The sequence below is a fragment of the Simochromis diagramma genome, unplaced genomic scaffold (assembly GCF_900408965.1).
Source record: "Simochromis diagramma unplaced genomic scaffold, fSimDia1.1 OVJJ01000216.1, whole genome shotgun sequence".
NCBI lineage: Eukaryota > Metazoa > Chordata > Actinopteri > Cichliformes > Cichlidae > Simochromis > Simochromis diagramma.
In genome coordinates, this window is record NW_024386883.1 from 1,920,896 (window position 1) to 1,936,826 (window position 15,931).

Genomic DNA, 15,931 nt, shown 5'->3' on the forward strand with positions numbered 1-15,931 from the left:
TATGGCTTAATACTGTGGCACCAGGCTTACAGCGAGTGTGGAAATACTGTTGAACTTGACATCTAAACTTTTATTTAAGCTTTTGATTTTTTTCCCCCTCATATCCTTTTCTTTGCTTCTTAATCACAGTTACTGATTGTTTCTAAATGATCCATAACCAGACCAGCTGACTGTCTGTCATCTATCCTATTAAGAGAGTTCACGGGGTATAATTTTTTATAATCGGTGAAAAAGTGCAGCACTATAAGTGATTTAGTGTCACAAAGTGGCATCCAAACTGTCTGTCTACCTTGTCTATGGATCATTGCAAAAACACAAACATCCCTGTCCTGTTAAGACTTACACAGCTGCGACTAAAGCCTCTGTTAATCCGTTAACATCATTTTTTTGCTATCAGTTTTGCTTCGATAGAAGTCACACTGCTTTTACTGTCACGCACAGAAGTGGATTCAGTAACGTGCGCATTAAACAAGCGAGACCTGCCAACAGCGATGGGGCTCTAATCTGTCGAGTCAATATCTGGTCTGAAAACATGGAGGGAAGAATCGGTGGTTACAACATCAAACAACGACAGGAGAGTTTGAACTTTTCAAATATAAAACTAATGAGTTCTTGAGGTTTAGTCGGGTTAGTTGTTCCCCCTTTTCAGACATGGATTTGTAAAACTGTTGGCTTCTAATAGCCATTCTGTTATTAAACAGAGGAGTAAGGAGCCATGACGCGTGCGTGATGCATTGGGCTCACAATACATACAGTTACATGGACTTCTACCCAACAACCCATCCATCCGCTTATGCAATTCACAGTGGCAGGCTGCGGATGGAGCCTATCCCAGCTGTCAGGGGGCGAGAGGTTGGGTACACCCTACACAGTCCCCATCAGTGATATAAAAAAGTGTTGGTGAAACTATTTTAATAGTTACTTTGATCATCAGCATGGATGACACACAGTCACAGGAATGCATATTTATAGAAACAGCTGGAAGCAATACACTGACTTATTCCTTTTAATGTTTTGTCCAATTTCAGATTGCAGTCACTACTTATGTCTCATTAGCCTGACCCGTCACATACCTGCTGTAATGTAAAGGTGTAGTTAAAAAAAAAAAAGTCACTGTAATAGATGTGAAGCTTTAGAGCGAGTGGGAGAAAGCAACATATATGGATGGAGTTAGGTGGCTTTGGAGAGGTCGGTGTGTCTCTGACGACTAAAACGCACATGAACGGGGTCGTCTGCACTCTGATGATGACAATTTACGGAACAGCTGATGAATCTGTTCAGACTTTTTCCAGCACACAATAATAAACCAATTTAAAGGAACTTCTGCGAGCAGTTTGGGCAGAGTGATGTCACAAAAGTAAAAGTGGGTTTACTGTGGCAAATTTTCAGAGGTGCATGGTCACACGTGAAGCTGACATATTGTCAGATTAATAGAAACGAGTACCTGTCTCAAAGGGCTCCTTTGCTTCATCAATACTCGTGTCCTCCTCGAGAGCACACACCACTTATATAAAAACATTGAAGTGCTCATAAATATGATAATGTTAGGAAAGAACTGTCCTCAGAAAGCAACGTGGCTGAATGATGGCTAAAAAAAAAATCCCCAAAATCCTCTTCGGGATGCTTCTGTTTATTTTAATGACAGGCAGTCGTGAGTGAGCACAACAAACAAAAACAGCAGCAGCAGCATCACAGTTAGATATTACAAATCTAAATGTGGTCTCTAATGCTGTATGGCTGTTTAGCTTATCACCTTCCTGCCGGCAGTTCTGCTGAACGGCTAAAGATGGCAGATTCACGAAGGCCCAGACATTACAGATTCTTCGCTCACATAAAACACTGACCTATTTACTGTGCAGACTGACAGGCAGGCAAGCAGTCAGTAAGTACACTGTCCCTGAAACAAGCAGCTACTATTTCTGAAACACACACACAGCCCAGTCTCTTATACATCAAGTGTACAAATGGCTTTTACCGATACTGAATTCACTGGTACGAGGCTGAACTACACCAGCAACGGGGAAAAAAGGATTGTAAGACAGATTTCCATCGTTTCACTTTTAATTGAGTCAAAATGCAGAAGAGGAGAAGTGCAGCTGTAACAATGATCCATGACATGTTAATTTGACAGAAGTTACACCCCCAGCGTCATCCTTTTTGACTTGCTTTAGAAAAATGTGACATTTTGACAGCGATATACAAATGTGCAAGCCTCCTAAAAAGAAATAAGATAAAACACTAAACCAGCACAGACATTACTGGAGATGTTTTCACATTTCTCTTCTATAAAATATTGATATATCCATGAAGAGTAGGCATTTTCCTTGCTCTTTCAAACATTAATGCTGAATTTGAATGGCTAACCACAGGAAGAGGCTCTAATCTTGAGCCCATGGCAGCCCAGTAATGGCCCCACAGTGGGGGGAGGGCTCCATAAGCTCAGCTCTCCATGCCCCTGATTAGGACACGCTCTCTGGTTGACTTGGCTTTGGCTGTCCTTCTATGAAGGATGCTGATTACTTGGGGTGGGATAGACAGCTTGAGGACGGTCAAAAGATAAGGAGGAAGGAGGGATACTTCGAAGCTGCACATCATCATTGTTATTTGCTCCATCTGTACAGAACTTTTACTCTGCATTTTATAAACACAGGGTCAGATAAATTTCACTTTACAGACGCACACAGTGTCACACAATAACAGCTGTCAACATGTAACTACACAAATGCCCGTCTCCCCCGTGACTGGACCCTCAAGATCAGAAGAAAACCCGCAGTCATGTAGCCCGCTTCCATATGTCATCCCCTTGCATTTCAACTGGGGGGCAGGGGAAGCGATGTCTGACATTCATGTCTGTTAAAGAGGACTCGTGGTCAAACTAAATTAATGGCTGTTTTCATTTATCAATACAAGGCTGTGACTATGCTTTGAAACTTGGTGTACAATATTTCAGTAAATAGGTAAGTCAGAAAATCCTTATTTCTTCAGGCACTGACACTGACAGTTAAAAACCTATTTTTGGCAGTTCTTGGATTGTCATCCACATTAACACTTTCTGACAGTTTGTTGCAGACAGATGAGAAGCTTGGTGCCACTCCTATGTCTGAACAGGAACATGTGATAATGCAGTCAGCAGATTGTTTATCTCAACATAAGCACAGGAAGCAAAGGCACACAGCTACAGTCATGGCAAAAACACAGTACGGCATCTGTCAGTTCGAAGGTTTTACATATCAGGACCTAACAAATGATCCCATCCTAACCAGGTCTTAAAATAAGGTAAACGCAACTTGAAATGATGTGTGTAAGCACACTCTTCTAAAGCTTGCTTGTAGAATCAGTCTTTGAAAAAAAGGGAATTTTGTTCATTAAGGTTTACGGGCACGTGCTTATACATAGCTCTATTAAGGGAGCATTTCAATCAGGTTGAGGTTTAGATTTTGACCGGTCCACTTTGATTCTTTTCTTTTTCAGCCATCATTTTGTACAGTTGCTAGTGTTTGAGGGATCACTGGCCTATGTTATGACTCAACTCGAGCTAAGTTTTAGCTGTAAGGCTCTAGAATACTTTGGTAAACAGTGTTCATGGACTCAGTGACTGCAAGGTACCGTGTGGCTACAAAACAAGCTCAAATCATCACTGCTTCACCACCGTGCTTGAGAGCTGGCACGAGATGTTTGGATATAGCACAGTATCGTGTTTGGTGAAATCAAACAGAGAATATAAGTGGTGACATCTGCAGTTTGATCTCTTCTGTCCAAAGGTCACGGGTCCAGACATGCTCTGGCTTGTTCAGGTGTAATATTGCAAACCATGCTGTTATATTGTTTTTAGAGATTAGAGGCTTTCTCTTGGGAGCCAAGCAAATAAGCCAATAGTTCTTCAGTGTTCTTCTAACTGTAATGTTGTTAACTTGAGTATTCAACATGCTAACTGAGGCCTGTAGAGTCTCACCTAGAGGTTTGTTGCCGTTCATTTGAGAATTATACACCTTTGGATGAATTCTCTGGGGAAAATCGTCAATTATCTTTCTCAGTGTAGAATGATGGAATTTAAATTATTTGTAAATGGGCATGTAACCCTTCTGAGATTGATGTGCAGCAACAGTTGTGTCTTTAAGATGGCTGCTGCTGTCTTTTGTCCTTGGCATCCCGTTACCACACACCTGAAGTGCCAACACTTGTTAAAAATCAGTTAATTAAGTCCATTTGACTTACAGCAACTGACCATATTTCTCTGTGGAAACAGTAAAGGTGTACTTATATTCTTTTTTGTTCCATTTATTGATTTTTTGCACACACCATTTCAGCATTTTTGGCTTTTTACTGAATTTATAATGACATGGTTGTATTAAAATGGATATATGATGTGTGATATGTAAAACCTTGGAATTGATAGTGGGTGCACTCTCTTAAAAGTAACAAAATGTGCACACAAGCACCTCTAAAGCTCGCAAATGTTCAAACTACAGCTCTTACTTTCTATTGTTCTGCGTTAGTAAAGTGAATTTTACAATTTAATGTAATACTGTTCAACATTTAAAAGAAAAAGTAAAAGCATCAAAAGCACATCTAAAACTCATGACAGCAACTTGATTCACGAGTCACAAAAGAAATTCTGAAGCTTCACTTCTTTGGTTTAAAGCTTCTACTGCAACACTCTGTAACTCTGCTTTGCATACAGCTCCAACGTCTGGTTCATGAAAGGGACAAGTCACAGCTGCCTCACACACTTTTATTGTAACAGGTGGCAGGTGAGACAGAGGTGTGCAAATTTATTCCTCGTTTCATGTTTCAGTGGGGGAAGTTTGGCTGTATGTAGAAAGATGTTGTCACACTTCTAATAGTCATGCCAATACAGTTAATATAAGTTCCATAATATAATAACCATACCTGATCAAGAGCCTGATGACAGGTTTACAACATATTCAAAAGTATGCCTCCCTGCACAAAGAGTGAGACTTCTTTCATTTGTTTATTTTTCCAGGGTAAAAAGAATCACATGTTTCACTGGAACAAACAAAAAAAACATCTATTTTTAGGGGATACACGCGCCTTGGGGGAAAGCTATGAACATCTTTTAATCGTGTGAGTAAAAAGGCTTATACCCGCTCATAATATGCCAACTAGAGCATGATTACACAATATCAAAGGAAAAAGTAAATGAATGAAACAGCTTTCAAATACACTTTGAAATAGCACTTCAAATGTCCATTAACACAGAGATCTGAGGTCTGAAACACAGCTGATGCACATACAGTATATTTTTCTATCCAAGTAGCTTTTCTAAGACAGAACGTGGCGTTTTACTTCAATCCAGTGTTTGTAATAGAGCTCTTTGTTCCCTTCTTCTTCTTCTTCTTCTTTTTTTAAAATGCACAGCACAGTTTGGAAATATCTCTGATCACTGACCTATTATTAGACACGAGCCAGAGTATGATCTTGTTTCATCCGATCATAGTCTACAAAACCACATGTATAGGAAAGAAATTATAAATATTAAACAAATTAAATGAAAATATTACACCCGGTCATTTATCAATTGTGGGAAATGCTACTTATATACATATGTATGTACAGAAAAAGAATAGCTCTTTAGTATGTCGAGTACTGTATGTCCTATTGTGCAGTTAAACTAAATGCAGCCTTGCACTTTGGCTTCCAGGAACTGTATCCTGTTCTAATGCTCAGGCGCATTCAAATTTGGGATGTTTGGGGTTTTCCTGACATGAACTCTTCCCTTCAGGTTCCTCTCACAATCTATCTATTGGTAGAAGAACAAGAATTTCACATATTCCTCTTTAGGAACGATCCAAACCATGTTGACCCAGATGCAGTAAAATCAGACCCAACCCATGTCACTAACACCACCAAGGTTGAGGTTCTTTTGCAGGAAATGCAAAGTTTTCCTTTCGTTCCCATCTGTCGACAAAGGCTTTCCAATATGTTTCTGGCTTTCTCATGTGATCTTTAACAGACAGAAGATGAAAACCACTGTTCCTTTAGTGAAGTTCTGGGTTTTCTCCTTGCAACCCTGTCAGATATACCATTTAATCCAGTCTTCTCATCATAGTGGACTCAAATATGACCATTAGCTAACTTGACAGAGGCTTTTAGTTGCTTAAAGATTACCCACGGTTCCTTAAATTAAACCACTCCTGTGGAGGGTAACAGTGGTCTTGAGTTTGAAAGCAGTTTTAATTTTTATTTTAGTGAGTTCAAATGTTTTTTTCACATCAAGTTTTAGCTTTCAGTTAACTATAATAACCTTGCTCCAAATGTTTTTCTCTCCCCGAAGGGAGGGAGCATGCAATATGTTTGTCTCTCTGTCTGTTTGTTAGCAGTTTAGCATCCACAGTTTTCAAGATATCAAGTTCAAATTTTGTGTGACGGCAGATATTAATAACAGCTTGAGCTGATTAATTTTGGTGAAAATCTGATCAATGTCAAGGTCACACCAAATGTGACTGGTCTTGTTTTATTAAGTAACCTTGTTCAGACTGATGAAAATCAATAAATCTCACTTGTTGATGCCATGATTTATTCCTGTGATTGTTTTGAAGATCAGACTTAGATACATGTTTGTTTTAATTGAAAAACAGGCAGCACCCTAACACCTGATTCTACTTTTACCATCAAACTAACGGTCAACAGTCGACGTTTACTTGCTTTGTTTCTACTCGCATTTCATTTGTTTATGTGGCGTGACTGAGACACGGCAGGACCACAGATTCGATGTTAGAGCCATTCTATTTATTCTAGCTGCAGCTCTCGGCTGTCAGCCGCAAATCACACCACAAAAAACTAACACACAACAACACAATTATGTAGGTCGGTGGGCATAATTGCGGATGCCGCGCAGGTGCATGGGCCCTCCCTGCACGGCACCGCAGACCACGCCCCACCACAGTTTAGTTGGGTTGTTTTGCTACTTTTCCGATATATGAAAGTTATGTTCACGGTTTGTGTCACATTTAGACAGAAATGTAAAAATTTCCAAAGGATTCCCAACTTTGAACTGAAACTGTATCTAATCAGTGTAAATTAAATCACTATTAATTAAATTAATGTAAATTGGACAGTATGCGTATCATACATATCTGACTTTTTGCAAATGACAAGAATAAATTAAGCGTTCCAGTAGCTAAACCATTTAGATAAAAACTAAGAAGATAAAATCACTCAGTTATGAGGTGCTTATATTTGTACACTGAAGAAATATTGCACAATATTCTCACCTATGCTGCTAAATTAGATTACTGCAATGAACCCTTTTGCTTGGCTGTTAAGTTTTACATTGATCTTGTCCCATTCCAATTAGCACAACACTGATTAGATTGCAAAGGCACGATGATATAACCTGCCTTATTTTCTCTTCAGTAGCCAATTTATTCCCTCGCATTCAAAGGATTCAGTGGTATTACCAAATATTATCCCTTTGGTTCACTTACTTTCAATTAAACAACACTCTCCTGACAGATTTGGGTACACCGATCCTCATATTTAAAACAAAGCAGAAACTGCAGGCTCATTTTACCCCCACAGCCTACACTCCAGCATGACTCTCATTTTACTGAGCACCATCCTTTCCCAAATTCCCCTGCTGGGGAGGCTTGAGAGCTCACTCTGTCATTTAATATTTAGTTCTGGCGAACCTGCTCGAGTGCTGTTCCCTCAAGTGTGTGTATGCACACAGACACACACACACACACACACACACACACACAGACACACACACACACAATGTCATGTCTTAAACCTGCAGTGCTGCTTTTCTCATTGGCTGTAGATTTTTGTGTAAATATTGCAAAAAATATAAGGTTAGAAGACACTTTCTAAAATAATTGAATAAACTATAGTTACGAGTACTAGTGAACAGCCAGAGCTGACAAAATTACCGTTCCCTGTGTGTTATGACAGTTTGAGTGGCTCTCTCTGTACGAGCTGGAACAGAAGTGCTTTTTAATTGAAGCAGTTTATCCTGTCAGGTGGTAAATTTCTATCAGATCTGAACTGCCAGCAGTGTAAATGAGCTAAGCAGCATTGTTAACATGTGATAATTCCTTCCTGACAGAAAATTCTAACTGTATTCAAAGCACATTTCTATGACTAGTAGTTTATTTATGGGCATTTATGACATAACAGAGCAAACTGATCAATACTTTCCCTAACAGGATGAGCTTCCTCATTCCTCATATTCAAAAAAGCATCTCTTAGCCCATCCTGACAGCCCACCTCCAGGTAAAATTGTGTTGTGGTCAGAGTCTGCTTTTCTTTGATGCATGAGCCTCACAGAATAGACTTAGCTTAGCAATAGACGATTCAGTTTCTGATGACTGAAAATCGACATTTAAGACCTTTATCATTATTGATTAACCATGAAGCAAATCCTGCTTTGATAGGCAACTGTTTTTAATGTTTGCTCCAAATCCATCGGTTAACTTTGGATCAGTTTCTTTACACTGACAGAAAAATCAAACTCAAATGCTTCTGCTTATTGGGCTGATGTATCTACAGTGGGAGTAAGAAGGAATATTGATAGAAGAACTCTGTTCCGGACTAATTTATAAATCTGCTAGAGAAAAATTACTAGTAAAACCTCAGCTCAATTCTGCTAGTAGTGCGAGAATAGAAAGTTCACCTGGCTACAGGAACCATTTAGCTCAAACTTGCCCAGTACAGCTGGCAATTGGATGGCATCCAGGTGAGATCATGTTCTCTCCATGAACAAAATTTTCCAGAGTTGAATGGGACAAGGGCGGAGAGCGTCTCTTTTGAGAGGTTCCAGTCCAGGTCTTTTGATCTTCAACTGAGTGATTACTTCACACTTAGTAGTACACTCCAGGGCTGAAAAATTAAGCATGTGCTAAAAGTGCAGTATATCCAGCAACCACTTGAAGCCCACTGCAATTCAATAACAAATCCTAATACTTTCTTTTGTTAAAAATGACAAAACTACGGGAATGGCCTGATACAAAAAAATCCAACAACAATAAAACAGACAGAAGGTTAAGATTTAAATTTGGGGCTTGGCTACATTGGTTGAATGGGGACACTGATGTGGGCACCTGTCTTACCTCCACTAATTTGAGTCAGTGAACTGGATCTGTTAATCCAGCATTTTAAACATGATTATTAAACAAATATTATGGCTTACTGTGAGGTCCAGTCAAGGTTATAGATGCAGTTATTTAACCAAGCATGTAAAGGTTAGCTGCTAACTTAGCACTCCATCCCCTCTTCTAATTATGGTTACATCTGCTCTCAGAAAACCAAGATGATGATTTCCATAAAAGTAAAAGAAAACCTTCAAATGCCCAGTATAATATGTTCATCCTTAATAGAAGTATATCAGATCAACCTGAGAAAATGTTTTACTGTAAAAGCAATACGACAGATTTAAACAAAAATCTTGATTTGTTATGTTCTTAAATGTATAAACTGCAAAATACTCAAGATGTCTAAAACATTTTACAAATTGGTATGAGGTTGAGGTAGGAAACCCTCAAATCCTTGAACAGAGCAGATGGTTGTAATCCACTGTTTTATTTATATGAAATAAAAACACTATTAATAAAGATTCATGAATCTTTAAATGTAAATTATAACCTCAACATGAATTCCAAAAAGAATAACAAGAGGCAGCATTCACACACCTAGTTTTTCATTTTACAGGCTTATTACAGGTAAAAAGTCTCATGACTAACAGGTAATTTGTCTCAGTTTAGAATCAAACTATACTTTCATTTCTTTCTTCAAAGACTGCTGACCTGACTTTCTATACAACCCATAGCATGTCTAAGTACAGGTGAGCATCACATGTTTTATTATTGTCAGGTTTTAAAAAAAAGGTACCACGGGGTTTTATCCACTATTGTGGGATGGATGAGCTTTTCCGAGGGCCATCTGGAGGCAGAAAGGGGCATGATTTCCCTCCTAAGCCAGCTGGTGCACCTGCTCCGAGTACCATTGAAAGGGCTAAGATGTACCAATTGTAATGACTGAAGGAAAGCGTGGAAACAGTCTCCCCAAGTGCTTTCTTTTTTTTTTTTTTATTCCAGCAAAGTATTCAAGGTCACTAAATAGTTTCCCCTGAAACTGTGCGAAGCGTTAAAAAGCTTTGTGGTGTGTTCTGTTTGTTCATCGCATAGCCTTACTGTTCTCTCACTACAGCCGACTGTGCTCTACTTTAATAACCTTTCCCCTGCTAAGTGCACAGAGCTACATTGTGGTTTTGCATAGGCAAACACTAGCATGGGACTAATATTTGTGTCAACAAGAGAATCAGCTGAGACACGCTCACTCTACTTCGATGCAACTGAGACCACAAACTGAAGCACTAGTAGTTCATCTGGAGGCAAAGCAGTGCGTCAACACTGCTCCAAGGTCTCCTCTACCTGAAGACACAAAGCTAAGATCATATGGACAAAAGCAAAACTTTTTCCATTAAAACTCTGCCCTGAATTTTCTTTGGCTCTCCAGATGTTTTCCAAACACACTAAACATCTTTGATATACAATCATGAAAGATGGAGCAAATGTGAAGTTCTCTCATTAAGAAGCAAAGCACATACAACCAGAATAATAGTAAGAAAAGGTCTGAAAAGTGAATTTCAAATGATCAGGGAGTTACATCTTATAAAAGAGGAGATTAAACAGTCACCTTGTGGTCACAGTATCTGCAGATCATCTAGAGTCCTTTCATTCTCTGGAAACTATTCCTACTTGATGGCCTTTAATATTTTTCTTTCTGTTCATCTTCAGACTTATTCAAGCTCACTCACTTCTCCAACTCTCTGCAAACCCATGACCAAGAGAAACTTTTTAATCTGTTAACCCACCCCCAACCCTCTCACTCCCCCTGCAAAATTTGATCCCTATATTCTCCACAGCCGGCATCCATCTGGAATATCCATCTTACTGTTAAGGCATTAGAACTTAAATACATCTGAAATATCTATCATGAGGCTACATTTGCGGTGTGTATTTAAAACATTATAAACTGCAGGCAATATCTTTTTTTTTAATGAACGCAACCAGATAAACAACACATAAACAGATAGAATAAGCTTGCTTGTATATTTGTCTAAGTAGCAACAGACATCAAGTAGGGAGATTACACAGGGAGCTGTGTCAATGTGTCAGTGTGTGAGTGTTTCCTCTGTCTCTCTCCATCCATCTCTCCTGCTTACCACCCTCCCCTTTCGGAGACAAAATGGCCAGATGGCTTGCAATCCAACATGCTAATCCACAACACAGACTGTAGCTCTGACACACCTACCATAAGACCAGTGCTCCACTCTCAACATCTATACACACACAGGGCCAGTACACTTTCAGCATGAGTCCCAAACGATAACTTCACTTAACAATAGCAGAATAACTCATTCAGACTAAGCCCTCAACAGATGGAGGCTTAGTTGTATGTGTTTTGTGTGTGTTTTGTGTGTGTTTTGTGTGTGTGTGTGTGTGTGTGTGTGTGTGTGTGTGTGTGTGTGTGTGTGTGTGTGTGTGTGTGTGTGTCCTGCTATCATATTTCAGGCAGGCCAGTTAGCAGGCTACAGGCCAAGATGAGGTTCTGTGTCTACTGCTTTTGTTAGCTGAAGTGAGGTAAGAGAAGCCGAGTGTGTTGGGTTACACTGAGCAATGGAAAACATGGGGAAACCCAGAAGAGCACATAATACACATGGAAACAAACTGGCTGCCATAGTTATGTTTTTTTTTTAAATAAAGGATCATTTCAGTACACTAATGAAGTGCTGCTCCTATTGTGTTATTGATAAGATCACATTAAATAAAAACACTGCATTATTTTGGCTACTCGGGCCTAGGCAGATGAATCAATGAACATCACAAGTAAAAGAAAAGTACTAAAGTTACACAGTGGTCAGTTGGTCACAAGTGGGGAAATCATTTGCATTAAAGTCAAGCCACAATATGCTTCCATTTTGCCAGCAGAGTGCATGTTTACATAACAAACATATGCCCGAGGCTATAATTTCACTTAGATTTTCAGTTAAACTGAGCATACTTTGCACTCGTCAGAAAATTCAAGAGTATAACACTTTGAGTGGAGATATCTATTTTATATAAGAGGTGCATAACCAACTCACAGAAAAAAGCTCATACAGGTAAGAACGCGCTCTGTTGATGGTAAACAGCTACACGCACAGATACAAAATGGAGAGCTATTAATTGCCCATTTGCGTGTAATAGACCTGTGTCGATAACGGTGCGATGAATATATAATGCAATGTGGCATGTGAAGCAGAGCATCTAAGACTGGTGTGAAGCACAGCCAAGAGATCAGTGGAGACGAATTTTCCAGCGACAGCTTCGCAGATCAGTTCGACAGAGGGATGCATAAATATTAAACACTTCTACTCTGATGGTATAGCAAAACCTGATTGTCTCGCCGCCTTCTGATTGTGACGCTGCATTGGATTACCACTCTGTATCCGGCCTTTTTTCTGGAAAGCTTGGAGCTGGGTAATGTGCTACACTGGGAAGAAAAAATATTTAATAAACCAACCAGAGAGTTCTGGGCGTATATTAGATAAATTGTGATGGGGGTAAAAAAAACCAATGGTTCTGCCTTGGTGTTGAGGAGTTTATATAGTAGACACCTTATATATTTGAATGCAAAAATGTAGTAAAAGATGTAGTTTAACTGCTTGAAATGCAGTCATATTTGCTTGAAGTGTGAACAGGAGGATCAGTGTGAAAGGGCATGCAAGACATCTATCTCAATGTAAAAGGCCAATGTTCATAGCGAGCAACAGCTTCAGTAACCCCTCCCCCAATCCACTTTATAATCATCTCACCCTCCCTAAATCACTGATATGACTCCCTAACATCTTCCTCTTTCACACTAAAGCCAGACAACAGGTCTCCCATCAGGCCCTGCTTCTCAAGGGATGACTGCGCTTCCTGGGAGAGGAATCTGTCCTTCCTCTACGTTGGCCCGGACGGCAAAATTAAAATCGGCGCAGGTGATGGAGAGGCACACATTCAGCTTTGTACTGTGGCCAATTCTTCCATCATCCTCTACAACCGAGAGCTGTAGAAGAATCTGAGGTAGAATAGCTCAGCTTTCACAGCACCGGCCCCCACCCCCACTCCGATCCCCAGTGAAGTCAGGTGACCAGATGTTGTATATCTCCCTGTCACCACAGCCGCCATGAAGCTGCTACACACATCCATGTTAAAGCGAGGAAGCGGAGGCACTTCACCGCTGTGTGGGTGAGAGATCACTGAAAGGCATAAATGGAAATACAACTCATTTCTTCTTGAAGCCCACTCTAGAGAGGCCATACGTGAGGCGGTGCAGAGATAACAAAAGAGCATCCATCAGCATATTAACCATCCATCCCCCCCCACCCCACACCCCACACACACAGACACCCACGTACCCTCCGAAGCATATACAGCTCACATCCATCCATAAGCCGCGGGTTTACAGACCCAAAATAGCGTTGCTTCTTTTTTGTGTTTCAGTGTTGCCGCTGCAGCTGCTGCATTTCTCCAGGACTGACACACACACAAACACACACACACACACAAACTCACAAGGCCTGTACAAATGCCACCATTGATTTTTGCACCCCTCCTTCAATAAAGATGCTATTTGTGAGGCAAAAGGGAGTGTACACAGAAACAATGTGATGCACAGGATGGTATATAATGATATAAAACATGCCCGTGCCATCTGATGCAGGCATCCATTTCCATCTCGCCCTCACTGAGAGACTGCTGATGAAACAGCTGCCTCCTTAGCAGGGCAGAATGCAGAGTGGAGGAAGAAAAAAAGGCTACAAAGCACCCCTACATACACAGCCCCCTCCTCCTCTCCTCCTTCCTCTGCCTCCCCCTTCCACATCCCTTATTGCACACACAGAGAGGGAATTACCTGAAATATGTCTTCACATTCTCTTGCTCAGGTTACGCCTTTGGGCCTGGAGTAGTGGTAGATTCATCGCTGACCGTACAGTCCTAATGACAGTTTAAAGGCAGGATTGCCATTCTCTTGTCAGACCAGTTCCTGACCCTAAAAGCAAGCTTGTTCGGCAGGCTGGATGCTTCACTGGCTGCTTACTGTTCCCTAGCCCATGATGTCATCCACCCTGGTTTGCTGATTGGCTGAGGGATTGAATATTAATGCAGGCAGCTGGTCCAGGGGAGGGGAAAGACAACAGGCAGACACAGTTGGTTTTCTGGTTAACAGCTCAAAGCTGCAGAGGGAGTATGATGGGAGGATGGCATTATGCTGCACATTAAGCTCAAGACTGTTTCTGTTGCAAACACGGAAGACACTAAACACGATGCTAACCTGAGCTGTGAGTACATGCCGCTGTAACTTCAAAAAACATCAGATTTAATAAGAACAGAACAGCTTAACACAGGTGAGTTCACATAAACAATCAGAACTGGCAAAGCCTCTCAAACATTTCTGCTAGAATAGCATCAAAGTCAGAGAGAATTAATTTGCAAGAAAAATAGAGATGACTTTACAGTTAATTGTAAAAAGAAAACAAATGCATCCAAACATTTTTATTATTATTATTATTATTATTATTATAATAGAGCTCTCAATTTACCGGTCGATCTACGTCCCTACCCTCACCTATGGCCACGAGCTGTGGGTAGTGACCGAAAGAACGGATACAAGTGGCGGAAATGAGCTTCCTCCGAAGGGTGGCTGGCCTCTCCCTTAGAGATAGGGTGAGAAGTTCAGCCATCTGGGAGGGGCTCAGAGTAGAGCCACTGCTCCTCCACATCGAAAGGAGCCAGCTGAGGTGGTTCGGGCATTTGACAAGGATGCCTCCTGGGCGCCTCCTGGGTGCCTCCTGGGTGAGGTGTTCCGGGCATGTCCCACCGGAAGGAGGCCCCAGGGGCAGACCCAGGACACGCTGGAGAGATTATATCTCTCGGCTGGCCTGGGAACGCCTTGGTGTTCCCCCGGATAAGCTAGAGGAGGTGGCTGGGGAGAGGGAGGTCTGGGCTTCTCTGCTTGGGCTGATGCCCCCGCGACCCAGCCTCGGACAAAGCGGAAGAAGATAGATGGATGGATTATTATATACTACAGCTACTGCTACTTTCAGCCTAATGGGTTTTCTTTGTCTTGCTTATTTAACAAATTAGTTGCTGTTGCTATGCAAGGATAAACTACCTACTTTACATGTTCCCCATGTTTTTTTTTAAAAAACAAAAACAAAATAACATTTAATTTTCTGTATCAATGTTTATATATAAAGTTGCTTTTGTGGTTAGTGCTCTTATCATATCGATTTTAATGTAACTGAGAACATGTTTTAATGAAAAATTAACATAATAACAGTGTTTGTTTGTTTTTATATTAATATTTACCAACATTCATTTAGTTTGTTTGTTCCCCTACACCTTGAAATTTGAGATAAATCCACCAAATACTTGCAGGTAGTGAAACCGGAGACTCTGAGTTCATAAGCAGGCGAACACGACAACCAAAACTGTCGCTGCAGTTGCCCTAATTTGCCTATGATGTCATCCTTTTCCTCTATCTCACCTGTGATTGGCTGACTGGCACAGCATCTGCTCAGTCTCATGGCTAGTGCTTTTAGCTCAAGGTGGAGGCCTATCTGTGGCTCTGTGAATCATGGCTGGTTGTCCTGACAACCCCTGTAATGTCGATTCCTTGTCAGAGAGTAATATGGCTGTTCGGTGACGGTCTGCTCACTCAAATGGAGAACTGCAGGAAGATAATGCCCCCTTGCAGTGCTTTCATTCACATTTGAAGGTAGCTTTTAAGATTTTTTTTTTTTTAAATGAACAGCAAATATATTTTCAAAGAAAACTAAAAAAAAAAAACAGCTTTGAATTATTTATTTAATAGTTAGATTTTTTTTTAGAATAATATTAGGTGTTAGTGTTTTGTAATAATCCTCAGGCTCTCAAAT

At 40.5% G+C, this 15,931-nt stretch overlaps 1 protein-coding gene across 3 annotated transcripts in view; it reads right to left on the reverse strand.

The window, feature by feature from the left end:
• Window positions 1-15,931, reverse strand: part of LOC120734241 (serine/threonine-protein kinase PAK 3) — a 50,928-nt gene that overhangs the window by 19,133 nt on the left and 15,864 nt on the right. For 2 of the 3 annotated variants that reach the window (XM_040032931.1, XM_040032929.1), the window contains exon 1: window positions 13,906-14,103. The exons of the other annotated variant lie outside the window; for it this stretch is intronic. The gene's annotated coding sequence lies outside the window, so the exon portion shown is untranslated. Of the gene's footprint in view, window positions 1-13,905; window positions 14,104-15,931 lie in introns of those variants that run through there. 3 annotated transcript variants of the gene reach the window in all.